This window comes from Heterodontus francisci, chromosome 4 (genome assembly GCF_036365525.1).
Source record: "Heterodontus francisci isolate sHetFra1 chromosome 4, sHetFra1.hap1, whole genome shotgun sequence".
NCBI classification, from domain to species: domain Eukaryota; kingdom Metazoa; phylum Chordata; class Chondrichthyes; order Heterodontiformes; family Heterodontidae; genus Heterodontus; species Heterodontus francisci.
Genome location: NC_090374.1, coordinates 22,246,728 through 22,260,086, shown reverse-complemented (window position 1 = coordinate 22,260,086; position 13,359 = coordinate 22,246,728).

Here is a 13,359-nt window from a genome sequence, read left to right as displayed (position 1 = left end):
GAATTCAATAATTAGGTTCCCAACAACACATCCTGTGGGGACTGCAGTACATTTCCATGTCTCTCAGAAACCTCCCCAGGCGTTTCACACAACAAAACATTCCCTACACTGGTGATATGCAGATCCTGTTGTAATGTCGGCAGTGTGCTTTTCACAGGTGAATCTTTCATTCTCTTCTTTTAAAAGGTAAAACACACACTTTCCATTTACCATCTCATATTCTCTGCTGGAAGCCAATTTTCAATCCAGCCAGTTAATTTGCCATTTGTACCACAAACATAAATCTTTTTGAAAAGCCTCGAGTGTGGATTTTTATCAAGTGCCTTCCAACTCCAATTCCAAGTAAATTCGACCCACCCAATAGATTAGGTCCGTGTAATATAATGTAATATAGGGTCGTTACTGATCAGAATATGTAAATAGTCTGTTACGGTCATCACAGGAAATGATGCAACAGAACTTTTTTTATTCATTCATGGGATGTGGGCATCACTGACAAGGACTCCATTTATTGTCCATCTCTAATTGCCCTTGAGAAGGTGAAGGTGAGCTGTCTTCTTGAACCGCTGCAGTCCATGTGAGGTAGGTACACCCACAGTGCTGTTAGGAAGGGATAGTTTGATTCTCCCTTGTTGGAGATGGTCATTGCCAGGCAATTGTGTGGCGCGAATGTTACTTGCCACTTATCAGCCCAATCCTGGATTTTGCTGCATTTCTACACAGACTGCTTCAGTAACTGAGGAGTCACGAATGGTGCTGAACATTGTGCAATCATCAGCGAACATCCCCACCTCTGACCTTATGATTGAAGGAAAGTCATTGATGAAGCAGCTGAAGATGGTTGGGCCTAGGACACTACCCTGAGGAACTCCTGCAGTGATGTCCTGGGGCTCAGATGATTGACCTCCAACAACCACAACCATCTTCCTTTACACTAGGTATAACTCCAGCCAGCGGAGAGTTTTCCCCCTGATTCCCATTGACTCCAGTTTTGCTCGGGCTCCTTGATGCCCTACTCGGTCAAATGCTGCCTTGATGTCAAGGGCAGTTACTCTCACCTCACTTCTTGAATTCAGCTCTTTTGTCCATGTTTGAACCAAGGGTGTAATGAGGTCAGGAGCTGAGTGGACCTGGCGGAACCCAAACTGAGCATCACTGAGCAGGTTATTGCAAAGCAAGTGCCGCTTGATAGCACTGTTGATGACACCTTCCATCACTTTACTGATGATTGAGAGTAGACTGATGGGGCGGGAATTGGCCAGGTTGGACTTGTCCTGCTTTTTGTTTAAAGGACATACCTGGGCAATTTTCCACATTGCCAGGTAGGTGTCAGTGTTGTAGCTGTACTGGAAGAGCTTGGCTAGGGGCGCGGCAAGTTCTGGAGCACAGGTCTTCAGTACTATTGCCGGAATATTGTCAGGGCCCATAGCTTTTGCAGTATCCAGTGCCTTCAGTCGTTTCTTGATATCACGCGGAGTGAATCAAATTGGCTGAAGTCTTGCATCTGTGATGCTGGGGACTTCAGGAGGAGGCCGAGATGGATCATCAACTCGGCATTTCTGGCTGAAGATTGTTGCAAATGCTTCAGCCTTATCTTTCACACTGATGTGCTGGGCTCCCCCATCGCTGAGGATGGGGATATTTGTGGAACCATTTCCTCCAGTTAGTTGTTAATTGTCCACCACCATTCACGGCTGGAGCTTGGATCCGATCTGTTGGTTATGGGATCGCTAAGCTCTATCGCATGTTGATTACGCAGTTTGGCACGCAAGTAGTCCTGTGTTGTAGCTTCACCAGGTTGACATTTCATTTTGAGGTATGCCTGGTGCTGCTTCAGGCATGCCCTCCTGCACTCTTCATTGAACCAGGGTTGGTCTCCTGGCTTGATGGTAATGGTAGATTGGGGAATTTGCCAGGCCATGAGGTTACAGATTGTGATTGAGTACAATTCTGCTGCTGCTGATGGCCCACAGCGCCTCATGGATGCCCAGTTTTACATTGCTAGATCTGTTCGAAATCTATCCCATTTAGCACGGTGATAGTGCCACACACGACGATGGAGGGTATCCTCAATGTGAAGGCGGGACTTTGTCTCCACAAGGACTGTGCGGTGGTCACTCTTTCCAATACTGTCATGGACAGATGCATCTGTGGCAGGCAGATTGGTGAGGATGAGGTTAAATATGTTTTTCCCTCTTGTTGGTTCCCCCACCACCTGCCACAGATCCAGTCTAACAGCTATGTCTTTTAGGACTCGGCCAGCTCGGTCAGTAGTGGTGCTACCGAGCCACTCTTGGTGATGGACATTGAAGTCCCCCACCCAGAGTACATTCTGTGCCCTTGCCACCCTCACTGCTTCCTCCAAGTGGTGTTCAACATGGAGGCGTACTGATTCATCAGCTGAGGGTGGGCGGTTGGTGGTAATCAGTAGGAGGTTACCTTGCCCATGTTTGACCTGATGCCATGAGACTTCATGGGGTCTGGAGTCGATGTTGAGGACTCCCAGGGCAATGCCCTCCCTCCTGCCTGTATATCACTGCGCCACCACCTCTGCTGGGTCTGTCCTGCCGATGGGACTGGACATACCCAGGGATAGTGATTGCAGTGTCTGGGACATTGTCTGTAAGTTATGATTCCGTGAGTATGACTATGTCAGGCTGTTGCTTGACTAGTCTGTGTGACAGCTCTCCCAACTTTGGCACAAGCCCCCAGATGTTAGTAAGGAGGACTTTGCAGGGTCGATAGGGCTGGGTTTGCAGTTGTCGTTTCCGGTGCCTAGGTCAATGCCAGGTGGTCCGTCTGCTTTCATTCTTTTTTTTGTATAGAACCTCGTGTAGAGTGAAAGTGGAAGCCATAGATGTCAAATGTATGTAAATGAACACCTGTTCCTGTCACCATCTATCTCTCAGATATTCTGTTCCTGTAACCGTCTATCTCTCACATATTCTGTTCTAAGATTTACTAGCTTCAGAATATTACAGTCCACTTACCTCCTCAAAGAATTCCAGTTAATTAATAGGCCGTGATCTATTGCTTTCAGATTCCTGATGTTTGCTCCTTATGTTCTCTTAAATGGACATTGATAGCATCTCTTAAAATATTGCCAAGCATATTACCCACTGCGGATATTAAGTTAGCTGGTCCATACTTCCTAAAGTTTCTGCCGCACTCCTTCAGACAATATCCCTGTGGTTATCTTGTAGCTCAATTGTATCACTGGGTCAGAAAGTCATGGGTTCAAGTTCCATTCGAGAGACCTGAACTGTACTGAAGGTGTGCTGGACTGTCGGAGGTGCTGTCTTTTGGATAGGACATGCAACCGAGAGCCCAGCTGACCTCTCAAGTGAGGGTCAAAGATCCCATGGCAAAATTTGAAGAAGAGTAGAACAGTGTCCTGGCCAATATTCATCCCTCAACCAACATCTAAAACAGCTGGTCTAGTTGTTAGTTTCATTGCTGTTTGTCGGTGCTTACTGGTTGTGAACTGGCTGCTCCGTTTCCTACATTACAAAAATGGCTCCATTTCAAAAGTACCTCATTGGCTGTAAAGCATTTTGGGATGTCGTGAAGTTGTGAAAGGCGCCATATAAATGCAAGTTCTTTCTTTTTCTCTCTCTCCAAGCCTGAAATACAGCCTCTTGTATTTCGCAATCCCTTAAAAATATTAACCACACTGTGCAATGTGAGAGTTATGCTGACTCCTCCAGTTTTACATTTTTGCTTATCAAAGGCCTGTGTACTTCAAGCCCTTATGACGGTTCAGGTATCACTGTCGGGTCAGATATTAAATTTTAACTTTAGGGTTTTACAGCTCAATGGTCAAAGCAGAACAAATTGATCCTGTTTCTGTCTTGTTTCTTCAAAACAGGAATGACGTTTTCACTGAACAAAGTTTGGCCAACATATGTTTAGTCAGAGTGAACAATTGCTACAGAGACTTGGCTTTAGACTAAATTTCTGAATAATGTACTGTTCCTCTGATTGTTCTTTGATTATTATATGCTGCCATATTGTATGGTGTATATATGGCATTGAAGCATATAGTACACAAAGTATATTGTATAGTGCACAAGGTGTATTAAAATTCCATCTTGCACAAGGTATAATCATATTTGGGATTTAAGATTTAAATTTGGGATTTAAGAGAAAGCAACTACTGGCAATCAATAAAATAACTCACAATATTTAAGAAGTATTTATATGAGCACTTGAAACACCATAGCATACAAGGCTATGGGCCAAGTGCTGGAAAATGGGATTAGAATAGTTAGGTGCCTGATGGCCAACACAGACACGATGGGCCGAAGGGCCTGTTTCTGCACTGTATAACTCTATGACTCTATATTGTGCAGTGTGCCTGATAAGTTCCTGTCTTGTAATATACTTGCCCTATTCATATTTCAGTGTGTAAGATGCACAAACCAGGTGCTGTAGAAACTAGGTGAGAAGTTGGACCAGCCATATAAGTCCTGTGACCACAAGAGCAGGTCAAAGGCTGGGAATTCTGCAGTGAGTAACTCATCTCCTGACTTCCCAAAGCCTGTCCACCATCTATAAAGCACAAGTCAGGAGTGTGATGGAATACTTTCCACTTGCCTGGCTGAGTGAAGCTCCAACAACCCCATCTCAAGAAGCACGACACCATCCAAGACAAAGCAGCCCGCTTGATCGGCACCCCATCCACCACCTTAAACATTCACTCCCTCCACCACAGACGCACACTGACAGCAGAGTGTACCATATACTCGATGCACTGCAGCAACTTGCCAAGGCTCCTTCGACAGCACCTTCCAAACTTGCGACTTCTACCATTACAAGATGTAGGAACTAAGGAGGAGCCTGTAACAGGGCGTGCCAGTACATTTTATTGATTGCCAGTAATTGTTTTCTCTCATAATCATATAATCATGACAGACAAACCCGTGTTTAAGGCTTTTTAAGGCAAGATAGATCGTAAAGTTAAAATGAAGGACCTGCAGGTTGTGCTTGCAGAATGTTTAAATAAAACTAAGGATCATGTTTCGTTTGAGCATGTAGTTAAGTTTACTCAAGAGCGCGTTAATGAGGAAAAGGTTCAAGGTAGATAAAGCCTTCAAGCTCATCTTTTACGCGACATCATGTTGCGCACAGAGAGATGACCAGTTAGTCCAGGAAAAGAACAAATTAGTACCAGACCAAAAGGGTCAGATTGATGCGTTACAGCAGCAGCTGGCTCGTGCCATCAGCAGTGTGTTACTGCTGTACCGGCAGGGAATGCTACGCAGTCTCTCGGAATTGCTAAGCGAGACTGAGATATTATGGGCTGGATTTAGTTCTCTCGAGACGTCGGGGTCCGTGGCAGGGGGAGCCTGAAGGTGCCTCTGGGAGAGGGCCGACACGCATCCCAACGCTGGGAGGGCCCAGCCCGATATTGTCGCTGGTGGCGAGGCCTTGTAGCAGCAGCAGCAGCACCCACAACCCCCCCCCCCACGCCGACACCCACCGCTCAGCGAGGGACCACCATCGAAATATTTAAATCTTCCTGTTAATGTTGTGATGGAGACCCATCTTTTAAAACAAACAGGACAGAAGATAGGAGCTAACTCCTGATCCCAGCCCCTGAGCCCCAATGATCTACAAGCATGTGTCCATGAGAGGGGCACTATTAAAATGGAGATTCAGTGTGAATTGAGAATTTCGGAACATGAAGGTAGATTGTGCAGGAGGGAGAATGGATAGAAGAAAAAAAAATTAAGATAGCTCACCGTAAAGGTTAAGATGGGGTGTGAGCAACCAGATTGGTTGTGAGAAGAAGTTCAAGTTGAAACCGTCAGTGGAGTTCATCTCCAGCTCAGCTCCTGTGTTGAGAGAAATTTAAACAAACAGTAACTCTGTCTGTCTGTGGGATTCCCTTATATGTGCACTCAGTATTCTGTGTCACTGAAATTGTAGACTAATTTACCCTCTATAGTCCCATCTTTCACATTGTTGGTTGTTTAATGTGTGTACTGAATACATTTGTCTCAAAGTTGGTTTAAACTGGAAGAAGGATAAGTTGTTATGTTGAAATGAAGGAGAACGGAAAATGTGAGATTGTAGAGTTCTGTCTCTCTAAGAAATTCCCTGTGACTGGAAGCACTGCATAACAAGGTGCAAAAACTTTGCTAGGTGGTCACAAAAATCTTACAAAGAACAAGGGTAGCAGACACATGGGAACACCATCACCTGCCAGTTCCCCTCCAAGTTACACAATATCCTGACTTGGAACTATATCGCTGTTCCTTCACTGTCACTGGATCAAAATCCTGGAATTTCCTCCCTGACAGCACTGTGGGTGTACCTACACCACATGGACTGCAGCGGTTTAAGAAGGCAGCTCACCACCACCTTCTCAAGGGTAATTAGGGATAGGAAACAAATGCTGGCCTGGCCAGCGACGCTCACATCCTACGAATGAATTAAAAGAAAATTCATCCTGCCCTTCACTGGTTCTTGCCAGAACCAGTTTTGTGCTGGGCTGTTAGGTGAAAGTTGGAAGATATCATCAGCAAGAGATTGATTATTTAAATGAGGAGAAATTGTCCTCAATGAGGCCTTGACACAATTCCAATGCAGTCATATCACCCTGAATGTCCTTGTTATCTTTAGCTCTTATGCTGTTATTATGCTGCTGTTGTACTGAAATTAGCATTTTAGCAAATTTGGGTTTATTTTTGCCATATTGCACTGAACACAAATTTCCTCAGTCTATTTAACAGTGCAAATCTGACGTTTGTCAAAGCTCTTCAGGGCTCACTTGTGAAGCTACACGTCACAGAAGTTTCCTTGGTTTGCACCATTCCAGCTATTGGCGTGACTTTACAGTCTGTAGAACGTGAAAGGCTGGGATAAATAAAGGATCCTCGCAGCCTGTAATCAGTAAATGAAGTTGGTTCCCTTGTCTGAAGTGATAGGGGGAGCTGTTAGACCAACTGGATTTTCAATTGTATAAAGTTCACTGATCATTGACTTTTACTTCATTTCCCTCTTCCCAGGAAAAGATCTTGGGAGCCATGAATCCCCCTCCACCTAAACCCACACTCAGATTAACCAGACAACAATAACAAATACTTATATTATATAGCACCATTAACATAATCAAATGTCCCAAAGCATTTCACATGGGCATTATAAAACAGAAGTATGACACTGAGTCACCTAAGAAGATATTGGGTCAGATAACCAAAAGCTTAGTCAAAGAGGTAGATTTTAAAGGATGAAAGTGAGGTGGAGAGGTGGAGAGGTGTAGGGAGGGTTTTCCAGAGCTTGGGGCCTAGGCAGCTGAAGGCACGGCCAACAATGGTGAAGCAATTAAAATCAGGGATGCACAAGAGGCCAGAATTAGATGAGCACAGATATCTTGGAGGGTTGTCGAGCTGGAGGAGATTACAGAGAAAGGGAGGGCAAGGCCATGGAGGGATTTGAAAACAAGGATGAGAATTTGGGACTAGGTGTGAGTTAAGACACTGACAGCAGAGTTTTGGATGCACTCAAGTTTACAGAGGGCAGAATTAGAATTATTAGAATTAGAATTAAAATTAGAACATTACAGCGCAGTACAGGCCCTTCGGCCCTCGATGTTGCGCCGACCTGTGAAACCATCTGACCTACACTATTCCATTTTCATCCATATGTCTTTCCAATGACCACTTAAATGCCAATAAAGTTGGCGAGTCTACTACTGTTGCAGGCAGGGCGTTCCACGCCCCTACTACTCTCTGAGTAAAGAAACTACCTCTGACATCTGTCCCATATCTATCACCCCTCAACTTAAAGCTATGTCCCCTCGTGTTTGCCATCACCATCCGAGGAAAAAGACTCTCACTATCCACCCTATCCAACCCTCTGGTTATCTTATATGTCTCTATTAAGTCACCTCTCCTCCTCCTTCTCTCCAACGAAAACAACCTCAAGTCCCTCAGCCTTTCCTCGTAAGACCTTCCCTCCATACCAGGCAACATCCTAGTAAATCTCCTCTGCACCCTTTCCATAGCTTCCACATCCTTCCTATAATGCGGTGACCAGAACTGCACGCAATACTCCAGGTGCGGTCTCACCAGAGTTTTGTACAGCTGCAGCATGACCTCGTGGCTCCGAAACTCGATCCCCCTACTAATAAAAGCTAACACACCATATGCCTTCTTAACAGCCCTATCAACCTGGGTAGCAACCTTCAGGGATTTATGCACCTGGACACCAAGATCTCTCTGTTCATCTACACTACCAAGAATCTTCCCATTAGCCCAGTACTCTGCATTCCTGTTACTCCTTCCAAAGTGAATCACCTCGCACTTTTCCGCATTAAACTCCATTTGCCATCTCTCAGCCCAGCTCTGCAGCCTATCTATGTCCCTCTGTACCCTACAACATCCTTCGGCACTATCCACAACTCCACCTACCTTAGTGTCATCCGCAAATTTACTAACCCACACTTCTACACCCTCTTCCAGGTCATTTATAAAAATGACAAACAGCAGTGGCCCCAAAACAGATCCTTGCGGTACACCACAAGTAACTAAACCCCAGGATGAACATTTGCCATCAACCACCACCCTCTGTCTTCTTTCAGCTAGCCAATTTCTGATCCAAAGCTCTAAATCATCTTCAACCCCATACTTCCGTATTTTCTGCAATAGCCTACCGTGGGGAACCTTATCAAACGCCTTACTGAAATCCATATACACCACATCCACTGCTTTACCCTCATCCACCTGTTTGGTCACCTTCTCGAAAAACTCAATAAGGTTTGTGAGGCACGACCTACCCGTCACAAAACCGTGCTGACTGTTGCAGACCAGCCAGGAGCACATTCGAATAGTCAAATCTAGAGGTAACAAAGGCATAAATGAGGGTTTCAGCAGCAGATGAGCTGAGACAGGGGTGAAATCAGGCAATGCTACGGAGGTGGAAATAGGCGGTCTAGAAGTGCAATGATACAAATTGTGGACAAAATCTGAAGAGTTATAAAAACTGACTTTATCTTTGAAAAAATTGGCCTTTCTTTTAAAAAGTGAACAATGCTCCAAAATGGCCACTGAAGATAAAAGGGCTTGGCTTTTTTATATTCAAACTGTCTGACAGGGGCAAAGGAAAATCTTCAAGGCTAAGACCTGTCAATTGCACCCATCCTAGACCCATTCTAAAACATTCCACATGTCTTCTTCTGAATCAAAGAAGGTGTGAGTAGCCACGTCCTGGCCCATTGTGCGATCACCATGGGGAAGAGATGAGAATGTCTCCTGTCACGAGGTGGGAGGTAACACAGCTTTAACTTAAAAGCAGCCTAGAAAGAGACACCCGGAAAAAAAAAGCAGCATCCAGAAGCTTGGTTTCAGCAAACCAGAAGGCACGTCCTCTGCTGTAGAATTCAGCATCTACGCTTTACAGCAGTGAACTAGAAGTGATCCATTGACGTCAACTGAACTTTCAACCAAGAGAGAAATCTACAATCACCTCTGGCCTGCAACCAACGAGAAATCGATTTCCGAGAGAATTCAACAGGGTAACCGTGACTTCCACGCGAAACCTACTCCCCACTTATAATGGCTTACCCCTTTTTCCCCCTCCATCTGTCTCTTCTTGTGTGTGTTTGTGTGTGTTTGTGTGTGTGTGTTTGTGTTTGTGTGTTTGTGTTTGTGTGTGTGTGTTTGTGTTTGTGTGTGTGTTTGTGTGTGTTTGTGTGTTTGTGTGTGTGTGTTTGTGTTTGTGTGTGTGTGTGTTTGTGTTTGTGTGTGTGTTTGTGTGTGTGTTTGTTTGTGTGTGTGTTTGTGTGTTTGTGTGTGTGTGTGTGTGTTTGTGTTTGTGTGTGTGTGTGTGTTTGTGTTTGTGTGTGTGTGTGTGTTTGTGTTTGTGTGTGTGTTTGTGTTTGTGTGTGTGTTTGTGTGTGTGTGTTTGTGTTTGTGTGTGTGTTTGTGTGTGTGTTTGTGTTTGTGTGTGTGTGTTTGTGTGTGTGTTTGTGTGTGTGTTTGTGTTTGTGTGTGTGTTTGTGTGTGTGTTTGTGTTTGTGTGTGTGTTTGTGTTTGTGTGTGTGTGTGTGCACATGCGAATATTTGAGTGGGTGCAGTTGTGCTAATTTCAGGATAAGGTGTATTTTTTGTTTTTAGCCCTTCAAGTAAACCTGTCGCTGTCTGTTTATTTGACAAATAAAACACCAAGGGGCTAAACCCTAATAACAAGACACACTTGCTGCAGTCAGGTGGGAGTTAAACAGTGGGTACCACCCAAACCCTCACCACGTGGCCGTTACACTTACCAATATTTAATTGGAGAAAATTTCTGTTCATCCAGTACTGGACGTCGGATAAGCAGTCTGATAATTTAACAACAGTGGAGGAGTCAAGAAAGGTGACAGCGAGGTAGAGCTGGGTGTTGTCAGCATACTTGTGAAAAATAACACTGTGCTTTCAGATGATGTCACCAAGGGGCAGCATGTAGATGAGAAATAGGAGGGGGACAAGGATAGATCCATGGGGACACCAGAGGTAACAGTGCAGAAGCAGGAAGATAAGTGCAAGTGATTCGCTGACTACGATTAGATAGATAAGAATGGAACCAGGTGAGAGCAGTCTCACGCAGCTGGACAACATTGGAGAGGTATTGGAGGAGGCTGGTGTGGTCAACCATGTCAAAGGCTGCAGACAGGTTGAGAAGGATGAGGAGGGAAAGTTCACCTTTGTCACGGTCACATAGGATGTCATTTGTGACTTTGATGAAAGCTATTTTGGTCCAGTGGCAGGGTGGAAACCTAAATGGGGGGAATCAAACACAGAATTTTGGGAAAGATGGGAGTGGATTTGGGAGGCGACATGGACTTTGGAGAGGAAAGGGAGGTTGGAGATGGGACGGCAATTGTCATGCATTTCTTTGTTATCTTAAGCAACACAGTGAGGTATGTGGATTCCAGTTTCTTGAAGATCTCGGTAAGGTTTATTAACAGCTAAATCTAATACATACAACACAGAGCAAATTATATACAGACACTTTGTCCAGGGTGTTGCAGTGCAGAGTGACAATGGCTTCTAGTCACAGGACTACATCCTGGTACTTAGCTTATTAGCATAACGAGTTCTTAAAGGGTATCACTCTTAAAGCTATCATGCAGCAGTAGTTTGCCAGGATGGTGGAAAAAGGTTGGCTTTTTGAGAGAGGGGTGATGGCGAGATTTAAAGGAGAACGACATTTCATACTCACTGCAGGAGGGGGTGGCCTCTGAAAGCCAGGGCAAGTCCCTGTTGAAGAGGCCAAAAGGAATACTGAAGAAAAGGAACAATTACGAGCATCGCTCGCACAGTGTAGGCAACGTCAATCACTCCATGCCTTCAGAGGGGGACAACATCTGAAGAGAGAGAACCATTAAAAATATCGGCTAACATGGGGATCAGCAGGGAAGTTGGGTGGTCAGCAGATTTGTGGGAATAGGATCAAGGGAGCAGGAGGTGGGTTTCATGGACAAAATGATCTCAGCGAGGGCATGAGGCGAGATAAGAGAGAAACTAGAGAAAGATATGAGTTCAGGGCTCGGGCAGAGGAAAGCATTATAAGAAAGATTGGCCAGGTGGGCTAGTGGAAGGGAGGGATGTGGCAGAGGCAGCTGATTGGATGATGCCAGTCTTAGTGACAAACAAGTCCTTGAGCTCCTTGTACTTAGTATTGGAGGTAAGGAGGGAACAGGGGAGAGGGGCTTAAGAAGACAGTTTGCAATAGAGAAAAGAAGCTGGGGTTATCTTTACATCCCAGGGTGATACTGGTCTAGTGAGCAGTTTCATCAGACAACAGCAGGACACAATAATGTTTTAAGTGGTTCATCCAGATCAGGCGGCGCATGGCTAAATCAGCTGTCCGCCATATCCTTTCAAGTCTGCATCCTTTGGACTTAAGATGAGGCCTGGATTCTCCATAGGCATATCATTATCTGCCACCCACAATGGAGAAGGAGTTGCTGTGGCAGCATTTCCAATGCAGGAGAATCAGGCAGTGTGGCTGAGGACAGGTACGGCCCTCCCCAATGCATGTACAGGGGTAAGCTGTGCCTCGGTCAATCTTACCTCTGAGTCAGAAGATTGTGGGTTCAAGTCCTGAACACAAAAGCTAGGCTAACACACCTGGTGCAGGACTGGGGGAGTGCTGCACTGTTGGAGGGACTGCCTTTCAGGTGAAGCACTAAACTGAGGCCCCCATCTACCCTGTCAGGTGGATGTAAAAGAACCTACGGCACTATTTTGAAGATGGGTACAATTCTAAAGAGGGTGCAGGAGCAGAGGGACCAAGGTATATATGTGCATAAATTATTGAATGTGGCAGGACAGGTTGAGAGCGCGGTTAACAGAATCCTGGGCTTTATTAAAAGGGGTATAGAATACAAAAACAAGGAAGTTATGTTAAACTTGTATAGAACACTGGTTCAACTGGAGTATTGAGTCTGGTTGCCAGAATTCAGGAAAGATGTGAAGGCATTGGAGAGAGTGCAGAAAAGATTCATGAGAATGATTTCAGGAATGAGGAGCTTCAGTTACATGAATAGATTGGAGAATTCGGGACTATTTTCCTAGGAGAAGAGAAGGTTGAGAGGAGATTTGGTAGATCATGAAAATCATGAGGGATCTAGACAGGGTAGATAGGGAAAAACTGTTCCCATTGACGGAAGGATCGAGAACAAGAGGGAACAGATTTAAGGTTTAATTTTTAATTTTTTGTAATTTGTACCCTTTTTAAACAATTGTACAATGTTTGCAGACCTCCAATCTTCTGGTACCTCTCCTGTATCTAGTGAGGATTTGAAGATGATCCTCAGAGCATCATCTATTTCCTCCCTGGCTTCCTTTAACAGCCTGGGATACAATCCATCTGACCCTGGTGATTTATCCACTTTCAAGGATGTCAGACCCTCTAGTACTTCCTCTCTTATTATCGTAACTAATATTTCGCACTCCTCTTTAACTACAATGTCTGCCTCATCCCTCTCCTTTGTCAAGACAGAGACAAAGTACTTATTTAGAAACAAAAACAAAAAGTGTGAGAAATACTCAGCAGGTCTGGCAGCATCTGTGAAGAGAGAAGCAAAGTTAACGTTTCACATCTGTGACCTTTAATCAGAACTGGCAAAGATTAGAAAAGAATTAGGTTTTAAGCAAGTGAAGAGGAGGGGAATGGGGGAGAGAACAAAGGGAATGGTGCTTGATGGGGCAGGAGATATTAAATAACAAAGCTGTCCTGGGACAAAGGCAAAGTGTATGTTAATACTTGCGGTGAAAGACAAAGCATTAGTCCAGAGAGACTGTTAATAGCCGAATAATGAGCAGCTCCTACTACATGAAAAGCAGGCACATGGTTAAAAAATAAAAT